General features: G+C 46.4%; 1 long non-coding RNA gene across 1 annotated transcript in view; it reads left to right on the top strand.

The window, feature by feature from the left end:
* Nucleotides 1–26,017, top strand: part of LOC123760967 (uncharacterized) — a 121,846-nt gene extending 95,829 nt beyond the window's left edge. The window contains exon 3 of the long non-coding RNA XR_011225293.1: nucleotides 25,360–26,017. This is a non-coding gene — a long non-coding RNA (uncharacterized lncRNA). The remainder of the gene's footprint in view (nucleotides 1–25,359) is intronic.
* The last annotated feature ends 1,107 nt before the right edge of the window (nucleotides 26,018–27,124 follow it).

Genomic DNA, 27,124 nt, shown 5'->3' with positions numbered 1-27,124 from the left:
GGTCACATTTGTCCCAAACCCCCCTGCCGTTTTCAAAATATCCCAAACATCCCAAATTCGAGGACTGAGCCATATTTTGGAGCCAAATTCTGGCTCTATTCAAGTATTCGCAGTTTGAAATTACGACTTTTTATACCCAACATATGCCAAGTCCTGAAAGCTGCGTTTGGTCACATTTGTCCCAATCCCCCCTGCATTTTTCAAAATATCCCAAACATCCCAAATTCGAGGCCTGAGCCATATTTTGGAGCCAAATTCTGGCTCTCTGCACGTATTCGCAGTTCGAAATTACGAATTTTTTATACCCAACATATGCCAAGTACTGAAAGCGGCGTTTGGTCACATTTGTCCCAATCCCCCCTGCATTTTTCAAAATATCCCAAACATCCCAAATTCGAGGCCTGAGCCATATTTTGGAGCCAAATTCTGGCTTTCTGCACGTATTCGCTGTTTGAAATTACACTTTTTTATACCCAACATATGCCTAGTACTAAAAGGGGCGTTTGGTCACATTTGTCCCAATCACCCCTGCAATTATAAAAATATCCAAAACATCCCAATTACGAGCCATGAGCCTTATTTTGGAGCCGAATTCTGGCTCTCTGCACGTATTCGCAGTTTGAAATTGTGACTTTTTTATACCCAACATATGCCAAGTACTGAAAGCGGCAATTGGTCACATTTGTCCCAAACCCCCCTGCAGTTTTCAAAATATCCCAAACATCCCAAATTCGAGGCCTGAGCCATATTTTGGAGCCAAATTCAGGCTCTCTGCACGTATTCGCAGTTTGAAATACGACTTTTCAAACCCAACATAGGCCAAGTACTGAAAGCGGCAATTGGTCACATTTGTCCCAAACCCCCCTGCAGTTTTCAAAATATTCTAAATATCCCAATTTCGAGGCCTGAGCCATATTTTGGAGCCAAATTCAGGCTCTCTGCACGTATTCGCAGTTTGAAATACGACTTTTCAAACCCAACATATGCCAAATACTGAAAGCGGCAATTGGTCACATTTGTCCCAAACCCCCCTGCCGTTTTCAAAATATCCCAAACATCCCAAATTCGAGGCCTGAGCCATATTTTGGAGCCAAATTCTGGCTCTATTCAAGTATTCGCAGTTTGAAATTACGACTTTTTATACCCAACATATGCCAAGTCCTGAAAGCTGCGTTTGGTCACATTTGTCCCAATCCCCCCTGCATTTTTCAAAATATCCCAAACATCCCAAATTCGAGGCCTGAGCCATATTTTGGAGCCAAATTCTGGCTCTCTGCACGTATTCGCAGTTCGAAATTACGAATTTTTTATACCCAACATATGCCAAGTACTGAAAGCGGCGTTTGGTCACATTTGTCCCAATCCCCCCTGCATTTTTCAAAATATCCCAAACATCCCAAATTCGAGGCCTGAGCCATATTTTGGAGCCAAATTCTGGCTCTCTGCACGTATTCGCAGTTTGAAATTACGACTTTTTATACCCAACATATGCGAAGTACTGAAAGCAGCGTTTGGTCACATTTGTCCCAAACCTCCCGGCAGTTTTCAAAATATCCCAAACATCCCAATTTCGAGGCCTGAGACATATTTTGGAGCCAAATTCAGGCTCTCTGTATGCATTCGCAGTTTGAAATTACGACTTTTTATACCCAACATATGCCAAGTACTAAATTGGGCGTTTGGTCACATTTGTCCCAATCCCCCCTGCAATTTTCAAGATATCCCAAACATCCCAATTTCGAGGCCTGAGCCATATTTTCGAGCCAAATTCTGGCTCTCTGCACGTATTCGCAGTTTGAAATTACGACTTTTTATACTCAACATATGGCAAGTCCTGAAAGCGGCAGTGAGTGATATTTTGTACAAACTCCCCTGCAGCTTGCGAAATATCCCAAATATCTCAATTTCGAGGCCTGAGCCATATTTTGGAGACAAATTCTGGTTCTATGTACGTATTCGCAGTTTGAAATTGCGACTTTTTTATACCCAACATATACCAAGTACTGAAAGCGGCGTTTAGTCATATATGTCACAAAGTCCCCTGCAGTTTTCAAAATATCCAAAACATCCCAATTTCGAGGCCTGAGCCATATTTTCGAGCCAAATTCTGGCTCTCTGCACGTATTTGCTGTTTTAAATTACGACTTTTTTATACCCAACATATGCCAAGTACTAAAAGGGGCGTTTGGTCACATTTGTCCCAATCCCCCCTGCAATTTTCAAAATATCCAAAACATCCCAATTTCCAGGCCTGAGCCATATTTTGGAGCCGAATTCTGGCTCTATGCACGTATTCGCAGTTTGATATTACGAATTTTTATACCCAACATATGCCAAGTCCTGAAAGCGGCAGTGAGTCACATTTTGCACAAACTCCCTTGCAGTTTTCAAAATATTCCAAACATCCCAATTTCGAGGCCTAAGCCATATTTTGGAGCCAAATTCTGGCTCAATGCACGTATTCGCAGTTTGAAATTACGACTTTTTATACCCAACATATGCCAAGTCCTGAAAGCGCCAGAGAGTGACATTTTGCACAAACTCCCCTGCAGTTTTCGAAATATCCCAAATATCCCAATTTCGAGGACTGAGCAATATTTTCGAGCCAAATTCAGGCTCTCTGCACGTATTCGCAGTTTGAAATTACAACTTTATATACCCAACATATGCCAAGTACTGAAAGCGGCAATTGGTCACATTTGTCCCAAACCCCCCTGCCGTTTTCAAAATATCCCAAACATCCCAAATTCGAGGCCTGAGCCATATTTTGGAGCCAAATTCTGGCTCTATTCAAGTATTCGCAGTTTGAAATTACGACTTTTTATACCCAACATATGCCGAGTCCTGAAAGCTGCGTTTGGTCACATTTGTCCCAATCCCCCCTGCATTTTTCAAAATATCCCAAACATCCCAAATTCGAGGCCTGAGCCATATTTTGGAGCCAAATTCTGGCTCTCTGCACGTATTCGCAGTTTGAAATTACGAATTTTTTATACCCAACATATGCCAAGTACTGAAAGCGGCGTTTGGTCACATTTGTCCCAATCCCCCCTGCATTTTTCAAAATATCCCAAACATCCCAAATTCGAGGCCTGAGCCATATTTTGGAGCCAAATTCTGGCTCTCTGCATGTATTCGCAGTTTGAAATTACGACTTTTTATACCCAACATATGCGAAGTACTGAAAGCAGCGTTTGGTCACATTTGTCCCAAACCTCCCGGCAGTTTTCAAAATATCCCAAACATCCCAAATTCGAGGCCTGAGCCATATTTTGGAGCCAAATTCTGGCTCTCTGCACGTATCCGTAGTTTGAAATTACGAATTTTTTATACCCAACATATGCCAGGTACTGAAAGCGGCGTTTGGTCACTTTTGTCCCAATCCCCCCTGCATTTTTCAAAATATCCCAAACATCCCAAATTCGAGGCCTGAGCCATATTTTGGAGCCAAATTCTGGCTCTCTGCACGTATTCGCAGTTTGAAATTACGACTTTTTATACCCAACATATGCGAAGTACTGAAAGCAGCGTTTGGTCACATTTGTCCCAAACCTCCCGGCAGTTTTCAAAATATCCCAAACAACCCAATTTCGAGGCCTGAGACATATTTTGGAGCCAAATTCAGGCTCTCTGTATGCATTCGCAGTTTGAAATTACGACTTTTTATACCCTACATATGCCAAGTACTAAAAGGGGCGTTTGGTCACATTTGTCCCAATCCCCCCTGCAATTTTCAAGATATCCCAAACATCCCAATTTCGAGGCCTGAGCCATATTTTCGAGCCAAATTCTGGCTCTCTGCACGTATTCGCAGTTTGAAATTACGACTTTTTATACTCAACATATGCCAAGTCCTGAAAGCGGCAGTGAGTGATATTTTGTACAAACTCCCCTGCAGCTTGCGAAATATCCCAAATATCTCAATTTCGAGGCCTGAGCCATATTTTGGAGACAAATTCTGGTTCTATGTACGTATTCGCAGTTTGAAATTACGACTTTTTTATACCCAACATATGCCAAGTACTGAAAGCGCCATTTGGTCACATTTGGCTCAAACCTTCCTGCAGTTTTCAAAATATCCCAAACATCCCAATTTCGAGGCCTGAGCCATATTTTGGAGCCAAATTCTGGCTATCTGCACGTATTCGCAGTTTGAAATTGCGACTTATTATACCCAACATATGCCAAGTACTGAAAGCATCAATGAGTCACATTTTGCACAAACTTCCCTGCAGTTTTCAAAATATCCCTAAAATCCCAATTTCAAGGCATTAGCCATATTTTGTAGCCAAATTCAGGCTCTCTGCACGTATTCGCAGTTTGAAATTACGACTTTTTATACCCAACATATGCCAAGTACTGAAAGCGGCGTTTGGTCACATTTGTCCCAAACCTCCCTGCAGTTTTCAAAATATCCCAAACATCCCAATTTCGAGGCCTGAGCCCTATTCTAGAGCCAAATTCTGGCTCTCTGCACGTTTTCGCAGTTTGATATTACGACTTTTTATACCCAACATATGCCAAGTCCTAAAAGAGGCAGTGAGTAACTTTGTGCACAAACTCCCCTGCAGTTTTCGAAATATCCCAAATATCCCAATTTCGGGGCCTGAGCTATATTTTGGAGCCAAATTCTGGCTCTCTGCACGTATTCGCTGTTTGAAATTACAACTTTTTTATACCCAACTTATGCCAAGTACTGAAAGCGGCGTTTGGTCACATTTGTCCCAATCCCCCCGGCAATTTTCAAAATATCCCAAACATCTCAATTTCGAGGCCTCAGCCATATTTTGGAGCCAAATTCTGGCTCTCTGCACGTATTCGCAGTTTGAAATTACGACTTTTTATACCTAACATATGCCAAGTACTGAAAGCAGCATTTGGTCATATTTGTCCTAAACTCCCCTGCAGTTTTCAAAATATCCCAAACATCACAATTTCTAGGCCTTAGCCATATTTTGGAGCCATGTTCTTGCTCTATGCACCCCCTCCCCGCTCAGCTCGTTGTCGCCGTGTGGGGGGCTTAGTGGGCGGCTGCCGGAATGTGATGCTCCTTGGGACAGTCCTCTGTCCTTTTCTAGCCTTGTGCTCCTGCTGCCGTCCTCTCCAATTTTGCTGGGCATCTTTTCCTTTTCCTTCTGTTTCGTTTTTCTCCCCCCTTTTCTCCTATCTGCTTGCCGTTTCCTGCCGACCTTTTGCTCGTTCTGGTTCTTCCATAGACTTCTTCTATTTTGACGCCCGGGTGCTTGAGGAGGCATACTCATGCACCCGTAGAACTGCAGTACCCGACGTCGAGAGCGAGGGGAACCTTTTATTGTCAATCTCCACTTCGTCACTGAACCCGATCTCGACGGACTGTCGGTTTCTTAAGGTGGCGTTTGTGGGGCGTATACTCACGACGCACCCCTAGGAGGCCCCGACAAGATCGGCGATAGCTTCTTGTTGGGTGTCCTGCCTCTAATTGTGGCTCCATGGTGGGTGTGGGGGCACATTCGTGAGTGAATTCTTCATTTCGTCAAGATGATAACCCCTGTTTCGGCTGCTTCTGGCTTACCTTCTCAGGCTCGTGGGGTGGGCGACCAAGCCCCCGAGTCGGTCCGTATTGGAAGACCGGGCTCTGTAGCCTCCGCTGCATTGGGCCCCGACCTTGCTCCTCCTTTGGCCTCTCTGACTCCTTCCCCTGGCTCCCCTCCCTCCTCTGTGGTTGGGTCGAGCCCCAAGCCCCCAGTGGTGACTACCTCGTCCCCTGGCGCGGCTCCTTCTCTAGTTGTAACTACTGCGCCTTTTAACCCCTCTCTCTCTCTCTGGGGGTTCTCACCGCCGTCCTCGTCACGGCCGCCCTCGCTCGATTCCTTCCAGTTCTGCTACCTATCAAGCCTTGTTTGGTCCCACTTCGTGGGCCAAATATTTTGATCTCCTCCCTCTTGATTCTGCGCCTCCTGACGATTTCTCCCTTCATCGACATCTCATTGATTCCGTGGATGCCTCCATTACTTTCAACCCCACTCGTCTCGGTACACGTGTCGTTGCTGCTCCTTCTCAGGATGCTGCTTCCCGCTTGGCTGCCTTATCCTGCCTTGGCGAGACCCCCGTTCGGGTCTCGAAGAACGCTCAGTTGAATGCCAGTGTTGGCACTATTTTGCTCCCGCCCCATGTTGCAACCGGTGTTCGGGACCTGCGCGACTGCCACGACGATATTCGCCATATCCTCGCTGCCCAGGGCCATTCTATTCTCCAGGTGGACACGTTTACTCGTCCCCCTCGTGGTGGTCGCCGTCAACCCCTCCGGGTTGTGAAGATTACCTTTGATGGTAGGACCCTTCCACCCTCTGTCATTCTTGCTGGTGCCAGGTGCTCTGTCCAGGAGTACATTCCTTCTCCTCGGCTCTGCAACAAGTGCTGGAGGTTTGGGCATGGTGCCCTCCGCTGCTCCGGGACTGTCTCTCTCTGTCCTTTGTGTGGTGGCGAAGGTCACTCTAAGTCGGAGTGCACTTCTCCCCAGGCTCGTTGCTTCAACTGCGGTGAGGCCCATCCTACCTTCTCCCGTGCGTGTGTCCATTACAAGCTTGAGGCAGCCGTCCTCAACCTGAAGCACCGGGAGCGTTTATCTTTTCCTGAGGCGAGGCGCCAGGTTCGCCGGCTCCCGCCTTATGCTAATATCTCTTATGCTCGCGTGTTGCGCTCTTCCTCTCCTCGTCCTTCCCGCCTTCCTCAGACTCACAACCGTTTCCGGGCCTTGGACCCTGATGCGCCCACTGCCCCCTCCTCTGTTCCTTTGGGTTCTCTCCCGAAGGATCCTCCTCCTGGTCCTCTGTCTGGGGTTCCCCTTCCTTCTACCCGGTCTGTCGTGTCTTCTGTGTCTTCTTCCTCGTCCCCCTCCGATCCTCCTTCCCATCCTCTTCCTCTATCTATTGGCTCTCCCCACCGCCTGTCGGTGCGGGCGGATGTCCATCGCTCTCCTAACGGCCGTCGTGTGTGCTCTCGTTCGGCTTCTGTTGAGACACTGGAATCCGTTGCCCGGTACGTAGTTGCTGGGACACCGGTCTCTTTAAGTCAGAAGCGTAAGCCTGGCTCCTCTCCTTCCTCTTCCCCGGCGGGTAAGAAGGCTTCGCTTTCTTCCTCAGCTCCTCCTTCTGGCTCTGTTGCTCCTTCCCCTCCCGTTTCAGTGCTTGCGCCCCCTGTTCCTGCTATGGAGGTTTCTTTGGCCCCTGCTTCCCTTTCGGTTGCTGCTCTTGCTGGGGTGCGCTCCCCTCTTTCTACTCCCCCTCCTCCTGCTGCTGTCCTTGACGGCTCCTCTCCGTTGTCTCCTCCTCTTCCTCCTCCTCCAGACCCTGCCCGCCCACCTCTGCTCTGTTCTCCCGTTTCCTTCCCTCCGTCTTTGCTCAGTTTACCCATGCCCCCTAACCCTGACTTTGCTGACCCTGATCCCGACCCTGATATTCTTTAACGTGCTCTGTTGCTCTTTCGCCTTTGTTTCTTCCTTGTTCTCTGTTTTTGTCCTTTCTCTTCTCGTCGTTGTCCATTCTTCAATGGAACGTTCGAGGTTATTACGCCAATTTCCTCGAACTCCAACTTCTGATTTCGCGGTTTTCGCCCCTTTGTGTCTGTCTCCAGGAGCCAACGCTTGGTGCTCGTCCTGGTCGTTTTCGTGGCTATTCCTTTCTCTCCCCCCCCCCCCCCCAGCCATTGCTGGGGCTTCTAATTCTTCTGCTCTTTTGATTCGGGCTGATGTTCCCTTTGTTCCTTTACTTTTTCCTTCGCCTCTCCATTGTTCTGCTGCTCGTATCTTTGTGGGGAAATGGTACACAGTTTGTTCCATTTATCTCCCCCCGAGTGTCCCGCTCTCTCTTCCTGATTTGAAACACCTCCTGGACTCCTTGCCGGAGCCTGTGCTCCTGCTGGGTGACTTCAATTGTCGTCATTCTCTTTGGGGTGACGTTCTGACGAATACCCGGGGTCGCCTCCTTGAGCCGTTTCTCCTCTCTTCTTCCCTGTCTCTTCTGAATTCTGGTGAGCCCACTCATTTGGACTCTCGGACTCGCACCCTTTCTTGTCTTGATCTTTCTCTCTGCTCTTCTTCTCTTTACTTAGATTTCACGTGGCAGATTCTTGATGACCGCCATGGAAGTGATCATTTCCCCATCCTTGTTTCCTTTTTCTCTTTTCGCCCTTCCCTCTCTTTCCCTAGGTGGCAGTTTGCCAAGGCAGACTGGACCCTATTTACCCTCAGTGCTGCTCTCCCTGACCTCACCCTTCTGCCTCTCTCTCGCGCTCTCCTTTTTCATGACACTGTCTTCAACGCTGCCCTCCGCTCTATTCCTCGCTCTTCCTCTCGGGGTCCACGGAAGTGCGTTCCCTGGTGGAATGCGGACTGTGCTCGGGCTGTCCGCTGTAAGCGTGCAGCCTGGAAGAGGCACCGCCGTAGGCAGACGACCGATTCTTTTCTTTTCTTTCGGAAAGCGAGTGCGGTGGCCCGTAGGGCCATCCGTACGGCTAAACGTGAATGTTGGGCATCTTATGTCTCAACAATTACGTCCGAGACCCCTCGATCCCAGATCTGGAAGCGTATCCGCAAGATAGCGGGTAAGTTCGTTCCCGATGTTTCACCGGTCCTTCACCTCCATGATACTCTTGTGGCGGACCCGTTGCAGGTCGCTTCCGAACTGGGTTCCCACTTTTCTTCTGTTAGCTCTGGTCTTCATCTTCCCCAATCTTTCCTTCTTCGTAAACCTGTCCTTGAGTCTCGTCCTTTAGATTTCTGCACTCATCTTCAGCTTCCCTATAATGATCCCTTCTCTCTCTCTGAACTTCGTTCTGCCCTGGCCCTCTGCGGTTCTACGGCGGCGGGCTCCGATGGTATTCATTATGAGATGCTTCGCCATCTCCCTCCGAGCACGTCTCAGTATTTACTGAGTCTGTATAATCGGATCTGGGAGTCGTCGTCAGTCCCTGAGGACTGGCTCGATGCCGTTGTCCTCCCTGTTCGCAAACCGGGGTCTCTGGGTACTTCCCCTAAGGACTTTCGCCCTATTGCTCTCACAAGTTGTGTCTGCAAACTCTTTGAACGTATGGTTAACGTTCGTCTGATGTGGTTCCTGGAACACCATCACCTCCTCTCCCCTTCTCAATTTGGTTTCCGCAAGTGCCGCAGCACGACAGATGTCCTGGTGAACTTGGAGGTCTATTCGTACTGCTTTTGCTGCGAAGACCTCCGTTGTTGCCGTCCTTTTTGACCTAGAAAAGGCTTACGACACCACTTGGCGTTATCATATCCTATCTCAACTTCATTCTTTTGGCCTTCGTGGTCATCTCCCTCTCTTTCTCCGCAGCTTCCTCTCTCGTCGTTCCTTTCGGGTGCGCCTTGGTACCGCTCTCTCTCCCTCTTTTCAGCAATACGAAGGTGTGCCCCAGGGTAGTGTTCTGAGCACTACTCTTTTTCTGGTTGCCCTCAATGGTCTTCTTTCCTCTCTTCCTTCTGGTGTCTTCTCCGCTCTCTATGTCGATGATCTTACCCTTTGTTGTCAGGGTGATGATTCGCCTCTCCTTCAACGCCGGCTTCAACTTGCAATTGATGCCGTGTCGTCTTGGGCCACAGGTCATGGCTTCAAGTTCTCTACTTCTAAGACTTGTGCCATGACTTTTACGCGGAAACGGGTTGTTCTTCGTCCCTCTTTGTCACTTTATGGTCATCCCCTTGAAAACAAAGATTCCGCGAAGCTTTTGGGGTTATTCCTTGACACTCGTTTGTCTTGGTCTCCCCATATCTCTTACCTCCGTGTTGAGTGCTCTAAGGCCCTTACCCTCCTTCGGGTCTTGTCCCATACTTCTTGGGGGGCAGATAGGCGCACTCTCCTTGCTTTACATTCCTCTCTCGTCCTGTCTAAGCTCGATTATGGTTGCCCTACTTACTCGTCTGCTTCTCCTTCTACTCTTCGCCGTCTTGATGCTTTGCACCATACTGGGTTGCGCCTCAGTTCTGGTGCCTTTCGTTCGACTCCCGTCCTTAGCTTGTATGTTGACACTGGCTTCCTGTCTCTCCAGGACCGCCGTGATCGCTACTGTCTTCGCTATCTTGCGCGGTCCTTGCAACATCCTTCCTCTCGCCTCTGTCGTGCTTTAACTTTTACCCCTCCTGCGGTTCCTGTTCCTCTTCACCACCTCCCTCTTTCTGTCCGGTTATCTCGCCTACAGGATTCTCTTTCCGTTCGTATTTCTGATGTTTCTCCTCGTGTTGTTCCTTCTTTGCCCCCGTGGAGGGTCCCTCTTCCGCGGTTTTGTACTTCCTTGACCCGTATCACTAAAGCTTTTACCCCTCCTACGGTTCTAAAACGCCTTTTCCTCGAGCACTTTTCTTCTCACTCCCGCTCCGTTTCTGTCTTCACCGATGGGTCTAAGTCAGCGGACGGTGTTGGCTACTCTGTTGTTTTTCCTGATCGCACTTATATGTGTCGCTTGCCTCCGGAGACTAGCATCTTTACAGCAGAACTTTATGCTATTCTCTATGCTCTTCGTCTCCTGCTTTCTCGTTGTCAGTCTTCCTTTGTGGTTGTTGTTGACTCTCGTAGTGCCCTCATGGCTCTCGGGTCCTTTAATCCGGTTCATCCAGTAGTTGTCGAGATCCAGCATTGGCTGTTTCTCGTTCACAGTAAATTTAAGTCGGTTGAGTTTTGTTGGGTTCCCAGCCATATTGGTGTGTCTTTAAATGAGCGTGCGGATGCTGCCGCTAAGGAAGCTGTCCGCTCTTGTCCCATCTCTCGTAAAGGCATTCCGTATTCCGACTTTTACCCAGTTATCCATTCCTCAGTCCTTACCCGTTGGCAGGCTTCTTGGTTGTCTGTTACTGGTAACAAGCTACGTACTCTTAAATGTTGTGTTTCCTCGTGGCCGTCCTCCTTCCACCGTAACCGGCGGTGGGAAACAGCTCTGGCGAGGTTGCGTATTAGCCATACTCGCTTAACCCATGGTCACTTGATGGAGCGCCGCCCTGCTCCTTATTGTCCTAGTTGCATTGTCCCTCTTACGGTCGTGCATGTCCTTCTTGAATGTCCTGACTTCCAGGACGAGCGTGTGTCTTGCTTTCCGACCGCCCCTCGCGGTCACCTGTCCCTCGATAGAATTCTTGGTGACTCGGATACTTTTGATATCGTTCGCCTTATGCGTTTTTGTTCTCGTATTGGCATCCTTGGTGATATTTAGCGCCCTCTGATTATTTTGCGTATTTGATGGTGCTACATAGCCTTCCCGGTTTGGTGCCTTCTTTTGATAATTACTTACTTACTTGCTCTATGCACGTATTCGCAGTTTGAAATTACGACTTTTTATTCCCAACATATGCCAAGTCCTGAAAGCGGCAGTGAGTGACATTTTGCACAAAATCCCCTGCAGTTTTCGAAATATCCCAAATCCCAATTTCGAGGCCTGAGCCATATTTTGGAGCCAAATTCTGGCTCTCTGCACGTATTCGCTGTTTTAAATTACGACTTTTTTATACCCAACATATGCCAAGTACTAAAAGGGGCGTTTGGTCACATTTGTCCCAATTCCCCCTGCAATTTTCAAAATATCCAAAACATCCCAATTTCCAGCCATGAGCCATATTTTGGACCCGAATTCTTGCTCCCTGCACGTATTCGCAGTTTGAAATTGTGACTTTTTTATACCCAACATATGCCAAGTACTGAAAGCGGTGTTTGGTCATATTTGTCCCAAACTCCCCAGCAGTTTTCAAAATATCCCAAACTTCTCAATTTCGACGCCTGAGTCATATTTTGGAGCCAAATTCTGGCTCTCTGCACGTATTCGCAGTTTGAAATTACAACTTTTTAAACCCAACATATGCTAAGACCTGAAAGCGGCAGTGTGTGACATTTTGCACAAACTCCCCTGCAGTTTTCAAAATAACCCAAATATCCCTATTTCGAGGCTAGAGCCATATTTTGGAGCCAAATTCAGGCTCTCTGCACGTATTCGCAGTTTGAAAATACGACTTTTCAAACCCAACAAATGCCAAGTACTGAAAGCAGAGTTTGGTCACATTTGTCCCAAACCCCCCTGCAGTTTTCAAAATATCCCAAACATCCCAATTTCGAGGCCTGAGCCATATTTTGGAGCCAAATTCTGGCTCTATAAAAGTATTCGCAGTTTGAAATTACGACTTTTTGTACCCAACATATGCCAAGTCCTGAAAGCGGCAGTGAGTGACATTTTGCACAAACTCTCCTGCAGTTTTCGAAATATCCCATATAGCCCAATTTCGAGGCCAGAGCCATATTTTGAAGCCAAATTCTGGCTCTCTGCACGTATTCGCAGTTTCAAATTACGAATTTTTTATACCCAACATATGCCAAGTACTGAAATCGGAATTTGGTCACATTTGTCCCAATCCCCAATGCAATTTTCAAAATATCCCAAACATCCCAATTTCGAGGCCTGAGCCATATTTTGGAGCCAAATTCTGGCTCTCTGCACGTATTCGCAGTTTGAAATTACGACTTTTTATACCCAACATATGCGAAGTACTGAAAGCAGCGTTTGGTCACATTTGTCCCAAACCTCCCTGCAGTTTTTTAAATATCCCAAACATCCCAATTTCGAGGCCTGAGACATATTTTGGAGCCAAATTCAGGCTCTCTGTACGTATTCGCAGTTTGAAATTACGACTTTTTATACCCAACATATGCCAAGTACTGAAAGCGGCGTTTGGTCATATTTGTCCCAAACCTTCCCGCAGTTTTCAAAATATCCTAAACATCCCAATCTCGAGGACTGAGATATATTTTGGAGCCAAATTCAGGCTCTCTGTACGTATTCGCAGTTCGAAATTACGACTTTTTATACCCAACATATGCCAAGTACTGAAAGCGGGGTTTGGTCATATTTGTCCCAAACTACCCTGCAGTTTTCAAAATATCCCAAACATCACAATATCTAGGCCTGAGCCATATTTTGGAGCCATGTTCTTGCTCTATGCACGTATTCGCAGTTTGAAATTACGACTTTTTATACCCAACATATGCCAAGTCCTGAAAGCGGCAGTGAGTGACATTTTGCACAAAATCCCCTGCAGTTTTCGAAATATCCCAAATATCCTAATTTCGAAGCATGAGCCATATTTTGGAGCCAAAGTCTGGCTCTCTGCACGTATTCGCTGTATGAAATTACACTTTTTTATACCCAACATATGCCAAGTACTGAAAGCAGCGTTTGGTCACATTTGTCCCAAACCTTCCTGCAGTTTTCAAAATATTCCAAACATCCCAATTTCGAGGCCTGAGCCATATTTGGGAGCCAAATTCAGGCTCTCTGCACGTATTCGCAGTTTGAAATTACGACTTTTTATACCTAACATATGCCAAGTACTGAAAGCAGCATTTGGTCATATTTGTCCCAATCCCCCCTGCAATTTTCAAAATATCCCAAACATCTCAATTTCGAGGCCTCAGCCATATTTTGGAGCCAAATTCTGGCTCTCTGCACGTATTCGCAGTTTGAAATTACGACTTTTTATACCTAACATATGCCAAGTACTGAAAGCAGCATTTGGTCATATTTGTCCTAAACTCCCCTGCAGTTTTCAAAATATCCCAAACATCACAATTTCTAGGCCTGAGCCATATTTTGGAGCCAAATTCTGGCTCTATGCATGTATTCGCAGTTTGAAATTACGACTTTTTATTCCCAACATATGCCATGTCCTGAAAGTGGCAGTGAGTGACATTTTACACAAAATCCCCTGCAGTTTTCGAAATATCCCAAATATCCCAATTTCGAGGCCTGAGCCATATTTTGGAGCCGAATTCTGGCTCCCTGCACGTATTCGCAGTTTGAAATTTGGACTTTTTTATACCCAACATATGCCAAGTACTGAAAGCGGCGTTTTGTCATATTTGTCCCAAACTCCCCTGCAGTTTTCAAAATATCCCAAACTTCTCAATTTCGAGGCCTGAGTCATATTTTGGAGCCAAATTCTGGCTCTCTGCACGTATTCGCAGTTTGAAATTACAACTTTTTATACCCAACATATGCTAAGACCTGAAAGCGGCAGTGTGTGACATTTTGCACAAACTCCCCCTGCAGTTTTCAAAATAACCTAAATATCCCAATTTCGAGGCTAGAGCCATATTTTGGAGCCAAATTCAGGCTCTCTGCACGTATTCGCAGTTTGAAAATACGACTTTTCAAACCCAACATATGCCAAGTACTGAAAGCAGCGTTTGGTCACATTTGTCCCAAACCCCCCTGCAGTTTTCAAAATATCCAAAACATCCCAATTTCGAGGCCTGAGCCATATTTTGGAGCCAAATTCTGGCTCTATGCAAGTATTCGCAGTTTGAAATTACGACTTTTTATACCCAACATATGCCAAGTCCTGAAAGCGGCAGTGAGTGACATTTTGCACAAACTCTCCTGCAGTTTTCGAAATATCCCAAATATCCCAATTTCGAGGCCTGAGCCATATTTTGAAGCCAAATTCTGGCTCTCTGCACGTATTCGCAGTTTCAAATTACGAATTTTTTATACCCAACATATGCCAAGTACTGAAAGCGGCATTTGGTCACATTTGTCCCAATCCCCAATGCAATTTTCAAAATATCCCAAACATCCCAATTTCGAGGCCTGAGCCATATTTTGGAGCCAAATTCTGGCTCTCTGCACGTATTCGCAGTTTGAAAATACGACTTTTCAAACCCAACATATGCCAAGTACTGAAAGCAGCGTTTGGTCACATTTGTCCCAAACCCCCCTGCAGTTTTCAAAATATCCAAAACATCCCAATTTCGAGGCCTGAGCCATATTTTGGAGCCAAATTCTGGCTCAATGCAAGTATTCGCAGTTTGAAATTACGACTTTTTATACCCAACATATGCCAAGTCCTGAAAGCGGCAGTGAGTGACATTTTGCACAAACTCTCATGCAGTTTTCGAAATATCCCAAATATCACAATTTCGAGGCCTGAGCCATATTTTGAAGCCAAATTCTGGCTCTCTGCACGTATTCGCAGTTTCAAATTACGAATTTTTTATACCCAACATATGCCAAGTACTGAAAGCGGCATTTGGTCACATTTGTCCCAATCCCCAATGCAATTTTCAAAATATCCCAAACATCCCAATTTCGAGGCCTGAGCCATATTTTGGAGCCAAATTCTGGCTCTCTGTACGTATTCGCAGTTTGAAATTACGACTTTTTATACCCAACATATGCGAAGTACTGAAAGCGGCGTTTGGTCACATTTGTCCCAAACCTCCCTGCAGTTGACAATGAGGATGGAGTTGAATCTGTAGAGTATTGGGGATAGAATTGTAGAGATAAATGTAACCTCTGCCATTAGATTAATGAGAGGTGAGGGAGCTAATGAATTAATCCTCTCGGTTCAAAAGGTGAGAAGTAGTGAACAGTGTATGATGAAGAAGAGAGTATATATGAATACCTTATGATCTAATGTTATAAAGTATGATGTTATTACAGAGTGTATTGCTGTGCCCAAGAGACAATTCACACCACCATGGGAGGATTGTAATGTAGATGTAGTAATTACTCCCTTGCAAAAGAAAAAATGTATGAAATAGGAGAGCTGAGGGCAACATATGATTGTATAATTAGAAAATTACCTACAGAAAACACTCTACATGTATATTGTGATGGGTCAGTAGCTAGGGATGGGAAGGCAGGATGTGGAGTCTTGATCAGGGAGTACACTGACATCGGCACTGTAGATACTGTTATTGGACGCCGCTTAACTGACAGTCTCTTCAACGCAGGCTGAACTCCAAGGTGTATTAGCAGGAAGTAGGCTACAAGAAGTAGTCAAATGCGGTAAAAATGCCTGCTTCTTATTGACAGTAGAGGAGCATTAGAGTCTTTAAATAGCAGGCACCCAGTATACCAGAATATTGTGATGATAGAGTGTAGAGAGAATGTCAATAAATTAGAAAAAAACTGGGTATAAAGTAAGATTCATGTGGATCCCTTCACTTGTGGGAATACTGTTGAATGAGGTAGTTGATGAGATAGCAAAGAGAGCCACAGAAAAGTGGGTGCTTGTTTAGACCAGTGGGTGCTTGTTCAGACCAGTTGGTGTTTGTTCAGACCAGTGGGTGCTCGGTCAGACCAGTGGGTGCTTGTTCAGACCAGTGGGTGCTTGTTCAGACCAGTGGGTGTTTGTTCAGACCAGTGGGCGTTTGTTCAGACCAGTGGGTGTTTGTTCAGACCAGTGGGTGCTTGTTCAGACCAGTTGGTGTTTGTTCAGACCAGTGGGTGCTTGTTCAGACCAGTGGGTGCTTGTTCAGACCAGTGGGTGTTTGTTCAGACCAGTGGGTGCTGGTTCAGACCAGTTGGTGCTTGTTCAGACCAGTGGGTGTTTGTTCAGACCAGTGGGTGCTTGTTCAGACCAGTGGGTGCTTGTTCAGACCAGTGGGTGTTTGTTCAGACCAGTGGGTGTTTGTTCAGACCAGTGGGTGTTTGTTCAGACCAGTGGGTGTTTGTTCAGACCAGTGGGTGCTTGTTCAGACCAGTTGGTGTTTGTTCAGACCAGTGGGTGCTTGTTCAGACCAGTTGGTGTTTGTTCAGACCAGTGGGTGCTTGTTCAGACCAGTGGGTGTTTGTTCAGACCAGTGGGTGCTTGTGAATCTCCTCCCTACTCTCGTCTTGTCAACTCAATGAAAGTCTTCCCTTACCTAAAATAACGTCATATAATGTTAGTCTCTTCCAAATGACTGACGAAAGTTCATTCATCAAGAAGAGTTAAACTTGTTGTTGTTGTTTAAGATTCGCTACTTGGAACAAAAAGTTCCAAGTAGCACGGGCTATGGTGAGCCCGTAGTGGACTTACCTGGCACAGGAGCGGGGAAGTTAAACTGCACAAAATCACAATTATTCAAAATGACTGAGTACATGCAGTTAATCTATTCAACATTATACCATTGTATGTGAAGTTTTCACGTTAATATTCGTTGCAGTGTGTGGCTACTGCGTGAATAATATACGTAATTATATGTTCGAGGTGTTTTAAGAGCTAAATGAACTGCTGGAAGGGTTGTTCTCGAGTCGTTAGTTTCCATCTACCACTTTGCAAGAAAGTCCTAAAAGAATTTTGGGCGTTTTCACGCTTAAAGTATATCGAAACGAGTGGTAAATATTTAGATAAACCCTCAAATGATCATGAAATGACTACATTAGTAACGATTTTGATGGTAAATTGTAACGGCGACCAGACGTATCTGGTAACCCCTCCTTCACTCTGCCCTCCACCCTCAGACAACTATCACCACACTCAATGCTCCTCCTTCCTCATCTAACGTCAAATTGGCGTCAGATTACCAAAAGGAATATGCTACCAAACCTCAATCAACTATATAATTAACCTCATTAAACATTAAACTTCGGTATAAAAAGTCGTAGTTTCAAACTGCGAGTACGTGCAGAGAGCCAGAATTTGGCTCCAAAATGTGGCTCAGGCCTCGAATTTGGAATGCTTGGGTTATTTTGAAAACTGGAGGTGGGGGGGGGGGGGGCGGGGGTAAAATGTGACCCATCGCCGCTTTGAGTAATTGGCATATTTTCGGGTTTTCTGGGTGGCTGAGTTTAGTGCTCTTTTATATATATATATGATAATGCGAACAAGCCTGAATGGTCCCCAGGACTATATGCGACTGTGAGTTAGGGGTGTGAGTTTTCAGTCATATATCATAATCAATGATGTTCATAGATTTATACCTTCTCCAGAGGGTTTGCTTAGTTATCAAAGCTCATTAAACTATATGTTTCGTTCATCTAGTTCCCTTTTTTAATTATTTCTCCTTTTTGGCACATATTTTTTGAACGAGTTCAGGAATGACCCATTATTTATTTCCATTTAGGCTTATATCAAGGTCCGCTGGTGTTGGTATAGTATTGTAAGTGTTTGCTGGGGGGCATGTTGGATAGCGAGTGTTTGCTGGGGGCATGTTGGATAGCGAGTGTTTGCTGGGGGCATGTTGGATAGCGAGTGTTTGCTGGGGGCATGTTGGATAGCGAGTGTTTGCTGGGGGCATGTTGGATAGCGAGTGTTTGCTGGGGGCATGTTGGATAGCGAGTGTTTGCTGGGGGCATGTTGGATAGCGAGTGTTTGCTGGGGGCATGTTGGATAGCGAGTGTTTGCTGGGGGCATGTTGGATAGCGAGTGTTTGCTGGGGGCATGTTGGATAGCGAGTGTTTGCTGGGGGCATGTTGGATAGCGAGTGTTTGCTGGGGGCATGTTGGATAGCGAGTGTTTGCTGGGGGCATGTTGGATAGCGAGTGTTTGCTGGGGGCATGTTGGATAGCGAGTGTTTGCTGGGGGCATGTTGGATAGCGAGTGTTTGCTGGGGGCATGTTGGATAGCGAGTGTTTGCTGGGGGCATGTTGGATAGCGAGTGTTTGCTGGGGGCATGTTGGATAGCGAGTGTTTGCTGGGGGCATGTTGGATAGCGAGTGTTTGCTGGGGGCATGTTGGATAGCGAGTGTTTGCTGGGGGCATGTTGGATAGCGAGTGTTTGCTGGGGGCATGTTGGATAGCGAGTGTTTGCTGGGGGCATGTTGGATAGCGAGTGTTTGCTGGGGGCATGTTGGATAGCGAGTGTTTGCTGGGGGCATGTTGGATAGCGAGTGTTTGCTGGGGGCATGTTGGATAGCGAGTGTTTGCTGGGGGCATGTTGGATAGCGAGTGTTTGCTGGGGGCATGTTGGATAGCGAGTGTTTGCTGGGGGCATGTTGGATAGCGAGTGTTTGCTGGGGGCATGTTGGATAGCGAGTGTTTGCTGGGGGCATGTTGGATAGCGAGTGTTTGCTGGGGGCATAGTTGGATAGCGAGTGTTTGCTGGGGGCATGTTGGATAGCGAGTGTTTGCTGGGGGCATGTTGGATAGCGAGTGTTTGCTGGGGGCATGTTGGATAGCGAGTGTTTGCTGGGGGCATGTTGGATAGCGAGTGTTTGCTGGGGGCATGTTGGATAGCGAGTGTTTGCTGGGGGCATGTTGGATAGCGAGTGTTTGCTGGGGGCATGTTGGATAGCGAGTGTTTGCTGGGGGCATGTTGGATAGCGAGTGTTTGCTGGGGGCATGTTGGATAGCGAGTGTTTGCTGGGGGCATGTTGGATAGCGAGTGTTTGCTGGGGGCATGTTGGATAGCGAGTGTTTGCTGGGGGCATGTTGGATAGCGAGTGTTTGCTGGGGGCATGTTGGATAGCGAGTGTTTGCTGGGGGCATGTTGGATAGCGAGTGTTTGCTGGGGGCATGTTGGATAGCGAGTGTTTGCTGGGGGCATGTTGGATAGCGAGTGTTTGCTGGGGGCATGTTGGATAGCGAGTGTTTGCTGGGGGCATGTTGGATAGCGAGTGTTTGCTGGGGGCATGTTGGATAGCGAGTGTTTGCTGGGGGCATGTTGGATAGCGAGTGTTTGCTGGGGGCATGTTGGATAGCGAGTGTTTGCTGGGGGCATGTTGGATAGCGAGTGTTTGCTGGGGGCATGTTGGATAGCGAGTGTTTGCTGGGGGCATGTTGGATAGCGAGTGTTTGCTGGGGGCATGTTGGATAGCGAGTGTTTGCTGGGGGCATGTTGGATAGCGAGTGTTTGCTGGGGGCATGTTGGATAGCGAGTGTTTGCTGGGGGCATGTTGGATAGCGAGTGTTTGCTGGGGGCATGTTGGATAGCGAGTGTTTGCTGGGGGCATGTTGGATAGCGAGTGTTTGCTGGGGGCATGTTGGATAGCGAGTGTTTGCTGGGGGCATGTTGGATAGCGAGTGTTTGCTGGGGGCATGTTGGATAGCGAGTGTTTGCTGGGGGCATGTTGGATAGCGAGTGTTTGCTGGGGGCATGTTGGATAGCGAGTGTTTGCTGGGGGCATGTTGGATAGCGAGTGTTTGCTGGGGGCATGTTGGATAGCGAGTGTTTGCTGGGGGCATGTTGGATAGCGAGTGTTTGCTGGGGGCATGTTGGATAGCGAGTGTTTGCTGGGGGCATGTTGGATAGCGAGTGTTTGCTGGGGGCATGTTGGATAGCGAGTGTTTGCTGGGGGCATGTTGGATAGCGAGTGTTTGCTGGGGGCATGTTGGATAGCGAGTGTTTGCTGGGGGCATGTTGGATAGCGAGTGTTTGCTGGGGGCATGTTGGATAGCGAGTGTTTGCTGGGGGCATGTTGGATAGCGAGTGTTTGCTGGGGGCATGTTGGATAGCGAGTGTTTGCTGGGGGCATGTTGGATAGCGAGTGTTTGCTGGGGGCATGTTGGATAGCGAGTGTTTGCTGGGGGCATGTTGGATAGCGAGTGTTTGCTGGGGGCATGTTGGATAGCGAGTGTTTGCTGGGGGCATGTTGGATAGCGAGTGTTTGCTGGGGGCATGTTGGATAGCGAGTGTTTGCTGGGGGCATGTTGGATAGCGAGTGTTTGCTGGGGGCATGTTGGATAGCGAGTGTTTGCTGGGGGCATGTTGGATAGCGAGTGTTTGCTGGGGGCATGTTGGATAGCGAGTGTTTGCTGGGGGCATGTTGGATAGCGAGTGTTTGCTGGGGGCATGTTGGATAGCGAGTGTTTGCTGGGGGCATGTTGGATAGCGAGTGTTTGCTGGGGGCATGTTGGATAGCGAGTGTTTGCTGGGGGCATGTTGGATAGCGAGTGTTTGCTGGGGGCATGTTGGATAGCGAGTGTTTGCTGGGGGCATGTTGGATAGCGAGTGTTTGCTGGGGGCATGTTGGATAGCGAGTGTTTGCTGGGGGCATGTTGGATAGCGAGTGTTTGCTGGGGGCATGTTGGATAGCGAGTGTTTGCTGGGGGCATGTTGGATAGCGAGTGTTTGCTGGGGGCATGTTGGATAGCGAGTGTTTGCTGGGGGCATGTTGGATAGCGAGTGTTTGCTGGGGGCATGTTGGATAGCGAGTGTTTGCTGGGGGCATGTTGGATAGCGAGTGTTTGCTGGGGGCATGTTGGATAGCGAGTGTTTGCTGGGGGCATGTTGGATAGCGAGTGTTTGCTGGGGGCATGTTGGATAGCGAGTGTTTGCTGGGGGCATGTTGGATAGCGAGTGCTTGCTGGGGGCATGTTGGATAGCGAGTGTTTGCTGGGGGCATGTTGGATAGCGAGTGCTTGCTGGGGGCATGTTGGATAGCGAGTGCTTGCTGGGGGCATGTTGGATAGCGAGTGCTTGCTGGGGGCATGTTGGATAGCGAGTGCTTGCTGGGGGCATGTTGGATAGCGAGTGTTTGCTGGGGGCATGTTGGATAGCGAGTGCTTGCTGGGGGCATGTTGGATAGCGAGTGTTTGCTGGGGGCATGTTGGATAGCGAGTGTTTGCTGGGGGCATGTTGGATAGCGAGTGTTTGCTGGGGGCATGTTGGATAGCGAGTGTTTGCTGGGGGCATGTTGGATAGCGAGTGTTTGCTGGGGGCATGTTGGATAGCGAGTGTTTGCTGGGGGCATGTTGGATAGCGAGTGTTTGCTGGGGGCATGTTGGATAGCGAGTGTTTGCTGGGGGCATGTTGGATAGCGAGTGTTTGCTGGGGGCATGTTGGATAGCGAGTGTTTGTTGGGTGCATGTTGGATAGCGAGTGTTTGCTGGGGGCATGTTGGATAGCGAGTGTTTGCTGGGGGCATGTTGGATAGCGAGTGTTTGCTGGGGGCATGTTGGATAGCGAGTGTTTGCTGGGGGCATGTTGGATAGCGAGTGTTTGCTGGGGGCATGTTGGATAGCGAGTGTTTGCTGGGGGCATGTTGGATAGAGAGTGTTTGCTGGGGGCATGTTGGATAGCGAGTGTTTGCTGGGGGCATGTTGGATAGCGAGTGTTTGCTGGGTGCATGTTGGATAGCGAGTGTTTGCTGGGGGCATGTTGGATAGCGAGTGTTTGCTGGGGGCATGTTGGATAGCGAGTGTTTGCTGGGGGCATGTTGGATAGCGAGTGTTTGCTGGGGGCATGTTGGAAGGATTGGGCTATAGGAAGGATTGTGCTACAGGAAAGATTGGGCTATAGGTAAGATTGGGCTACTGGAAGGATTGGGCTATAGGAAAGGATTGGGCTACAGGTAAGATTGGGCTACAGGAAGGATTGGGCTACAGGCAGGATTGGGCTACAGGAAGGATTGGGGTACAGGCAGGATTGGGCTACAGGAAGGATTGGGGTACAGGCAGGATTGGGCTACAGGAAGGATTGGGCTACAGGCAGGATTGGGCTACAGGAAGGATTGGGGTACAGGTAGGATTGGGCTACATCTCCAAATGTATATTTGCCAGATAATTTGGCATTAAAAACAAAACGCATATATTATTGTTTAGACTAAATCCACTACTCATTACTTTTCTGAAGTTGTCGTATATACACTACAAAATCTGCGTGTAAATCACGACAATTAAAAAGTAATGAAAAATGTGACAGTGTCAGACCACGAAGGAAGAATTGAAACAGGAATTTCCTTAAGTATTTTCGTATTTAATAATACATCTTCAGAAGGGTGTTTCAATTCTTCCTTCGAGGTCTGACACTGTCACTACAGAACATGAATGTATTTAAACGTTGCAATGAATAATGAGAGCAATCATTATATGGATGGCGTAATAACAGGGGAGCAGTAGCGCCTCATGGTGGTCAGATGCTTAACTGTATTAGAGGTTGACAGTTTAGATATTATGGTGAAGTAAGGGTGAGTGGCGCGTCTGGGAGTCCCGCTTCTTAACGTGTGGCTCAGTTGTCGACCAGCCGCCGCCTGGCAAGGGTCATGTTGATTACTAGTGTGCAAATAAATTTGTGTTGCAGATATCTTTATATAGAAAGGATTGTTCGGGGTATGTTTTATGTTGTTATTCCTTATTATTTTGTATATTTTATGTATTTAAACAAAATATAGAGGAGATTGTCAGGTGGCAGCAGCCATAGGTGTACCCGCTAGTTAAGTCATTAGGGCGCTTGTGGTGGCCTTAATAGCCATGCCAGTAGCTAGCCATCAATCTTGAGGTTATCTTTAGATGATTTCGGGGCTTAGCGTCCCCGCTGCCCGGTCCTCGACCAGGCCTTCTTTTTCTTACACATCCCCAGGAAGCAGCCCGTAGCAGCTGCCTAACTCCCAGGTACTTATTTACTGATAGGTGAACAGGTTCATCAGGGTGAAAGAAAGTGGCCATTTATTTCAGCCTCCACCTGGGATCGAACCCGGAACCTCAGGATTACGAATCCGAAGCACTGTCCACTCGGCTGTCAGGCACCTTAAAACAACCCAAAGAGAGACCTTCGACATATTTTGATGAAAATCTGAATGAAACTAGAAATTTTGGCCACAGATTGTGTGAAGATGGTGGTGGGGGGGGGGGAGGATTAGGGGAGTGCAGGTTAGTACGATGAGCATGATTCAGAATGATGGAAGGAGAAGGGCTCGTATGATGAATTGACTTAAGGGCCACCATCTACAGTGGCCTCGACGGGGACAGGACGGCGGCGCCTTGTCAAAGGTCAGCCTTCCTACTCCCCCCCCTCTTATTTTTATTGAAGATTTGTCGTGTGTATATTGTGAACAAGAGGAATGACTCGGCATTTACGACTTGAGTGGTTGAGCGGGTTCATGGATTAATCCCCAATATGAGAGGAACAACACACCTATTTTCTGTGTTACGTTGTGGCTTGTTGAGCTTGAAGCTGTTGTCCAGCCTGTCTATGTCAAATATTGCATTTTAGAGAAGTGGTCTGTATTAATAGCCTCCAATTTGGTCAGTATTATCATTTTTTTTTGTTTAATTTGTAATACTGACCAAGTTGGAGGTTATAAATACAAAGCACTTCTCTAAAAGACTTTACAAAGTATAAAGCAATGCATTAAAATAGTATTACAAAGGCCTCGGCTGTTATTTATTTATTTATATATCTACAAGAAGTTACATTGGGTTTCTGAGAGTACATAGCATGATGTGTTTACATTCTTGTAAAGCCACTAATACGCATAGCGCTTCGGGCAGGGCCTTAATCTAACAGATAATATTAAGGAGGTAATTTCTAGGAAAATTTCTAGGGTAATCTATCAAACTCTATAACAATTTAAACATTTATAGTGTTAGTCCTTCAAAGATTCGAGGTAGTGACAGTTGAACAAGTTCTGGCATGATTGTTGTTGCTGTCTTGAACTTTCTCCAAAGCGGAAAATCATTGATGTGTTTTTGAAGTGAAGTTTCCATATTAGGACACAGTAGGCCAGATGGGACCACAACAGAGACTCGTACAGTTGAATATTCAATGTTGTTCGTTTAAGTCAAAGATTCGTTTAACTATTCTTAAGGATTGTTTTCATATTAACTGAGTCCCAGATGTTCAATGGCTGGTACATCATAACTCCTAGGTAATATTGACTTAAATTTACCAGAGGGCCACCATTTCTCCATAGTGCCCTCTACGGCAACAGGAAGCCGGCGGCTTGTCAAAGGTTCCCCTACGGTTCCTGAGGAGTTTGTCTATATGTATTTTGAGTGCGCAAACTGCTGCATTATGACATTAAAGGTAGTTTGATAATATGCACAACGTGTCTTGTAGCTAAGCTAAAGGTGACTTGTAATGTTTAGCAACAAGTCACCCTAGATTGTTTAGTGTGTTGACGACGACGTTTCGGTCCTGGACCACTCTCAAGTCCACTTGAGAATGGTCCAGGACGGACCGAAGCGTCGTCATCCCTTCACCTGCTAGTGTGTGGTCTGGTCAAACTACTTCAGCCACGATATTGTGACTCATCGCCTGCACTTAGTGTGTTAACGACTAGGGCGATGGAGTGGTCATATCAGGATGGCAATTGTGCAAATAAATGTGGAAGATAATTGTTTCCATCTTGTTTACTCTGCGATATAAAATGGTTTCACCTGTAAATGTTTATTTTTGACAATGTAACCACTAGACTTCTAACGTTGGTTTGGTGCTCATGGACCATATACTGTACTTGAGAGGTTTTAAGCATGTTGTTTATATAATTTAGGCCAATACACAGCTAAATAAATGAATAATACACAGTACGTTTATCTAAGATTAGCTAAAGGTTTGTTTTTAGTGGAAAACCCTATTAAGATAATGTGTTTCTATGTAACTTTAAAAGAACATTGATGCTTTACCATAGCCTCATGAGTCCAAGACAAAAATGTATTCCGTTAGGCTATTGCAGTCTTGCCTACTCGCTATTGTTGTTACAATCTGTAATTAATCTCCATTGCAGTTTCACCTTTTCCAGTGATTGGTTCCAGTGTTCTTGAAATTCATAATTATATTTTCCTACTCGATTGTATTTGAAATAAACTGTTTATACTTACCCTGGTGCTACATAGCCTTCCTGGTTTGGTGCATTCTTTTGATAATTACTTATACTTGCCCTAAATATATGTAAAAAATATTTTTTCAGAAGTGTGACACGTGTGGACAAGTGTTGGATCAGAGGAGTCAAGGTAAAGTGCTTATTTAACAACTAGTTCTGGGGAGGAGCGGGTGGAACTAGATGGACGTAGAAAACTTCACATTCTTGTTACACTAACACTGGTTTGCGCCTCGGAGAGGCTGCAGGACCCAGTAAGTTCAGTAGAACTTCGGTTTCAACTCCTTTTGACCATGTCGTAGCTCAGTCGATTACAGGAGCGTCTGGGATGCTCTCGGATGCAGGTTTGAATCCTCGTCCCGGCCCTTATGGATTTGTACACTCTTGTTAGCAGGCTGAGAGCTTTTCTTTCCCATAGATTTATTTATAGAAGAGTTAGCAATAAGTCGGCTGGGTTTATTAACGTATTGTTTTTAGGTCCCATTTAGATTATGCAGTTCAGTTTTGATCGCCATACTAAAGAATGGACATAATTCACTAGAACACGTCAGTTAGGATGACAAAGTTAATCCCGTAAATTAGAAAGCTTCCGTATAAAGAGATGTTGGAAAAACCTTAACTTGACATGATTGAAGAGTACAAGTGGATGAATGGGCATAACAAGGAAGCTATTGATAAAGCTTTAAATGAAGATAAGTTCAGATTTAGGAAATACCTGGGTAAATACTGGTTTGGTAACTGGGTTGTGGATTTGTGGAACAAATTACTGGATCTTGTGCAGACGACGAGTCACAATAACGTGGCTGAAGTATGTTGACCAGACCACACACTAGAAGGTGAAGGGACGACGACGTTTCGGTCCGTCCTGGACCATTCTCAAATCGATTGTGGTTCATACTACTGGATCACTGGATCCATATTACTGGATCATAATAGGCATAGGAATCTTCGATAGGTTGAAGCTTAGGTTAGACGTATATGAATGAGTGTAGGTGGATATAAATAGGAAGTGCCACGTGCAGGACAATAGGTCATCTGCAGTTTCTTGACTTACGTTCTACTAGTTTACACTCAGAACGCGACTCTCCAATCAGCTTACATCTGTATCCTCAATTGCTGCTAGGTGATCAAGGGCGAACATTTAACCTTGAATGTTTAATACAAACCAAATGATGGGTAGCAAAGATGTATGGTAAGGAAAAAGCTGGGTAGTGAGGCAAGTTTTGGGGTAGTGAGGACTTAGAATATTGTTCAATGTGGGTGACAAAGACTTGCTGTGAAGAGTAGGTAAAGAATAAATTGAGAGATAGGAGAATTATCTCAAGAACCTTAAGAAGAATTATCTTCAGACTTGGACTGGCTGGCATATGCATTATATATCATTAATGCATATGCCAGGGGGGGGGGAGATCTCCCCAAAGGCATAAACTGCTAGGTCAGGTCATCCACAAACCCATATCCAATGACTCCAAGGTCATGGGAAGCTTGACCTTCCCATGAAGTTGGAGGATTGTTGTTGGGTTTGTGGATTTGGAATGAGGGAAGAGGCGGGCTGGATGAGGCAGTTTATGTCTTGGGAAATATTTGTAATCATTTCATTTAGAGATGACTGTGAGCAGAAATGACACGCTATAGTAGTCATTTATAGTGAAGATGATAATGTATTTTCCAAATGAGAAAAAATTATGCGTGGCGAAAACTTAAGTTGAGATAAAAGTATGTTGTCAACAGCTCTACAATAAAAGATTTAATTGTGGAAGAGATTCCCGCCCGAAAGGTCGACCATCTTGGCGCGCAGATTGAACGCTCCTGGCTGGACTTTCTTTCCACACCTCGCCTGGAGCTCATCTTTGAA

This window comes from Procambarus clarkii, chromosome 1 (genome assembly GCF_040958095.1).
Source record: "Procambarus clarkii isolate CNS0578487 chromosome 1, FALCON_Pclarkii_2.0, whole genome shotgun sequence".
Classification (NCBI taxonomy): domain Eukaryota; kingdom Metazoa; phylum Arthropoda; class Malacostraca; order Decapoda; family Cambaridae; genus Procambarus; species Procambarus clarkii.
The sequence above is the reverse complement of the archived record's forward strand: the minus strand, read 5'-3'. Positions and strand labels throughout refer to the sequence as shown.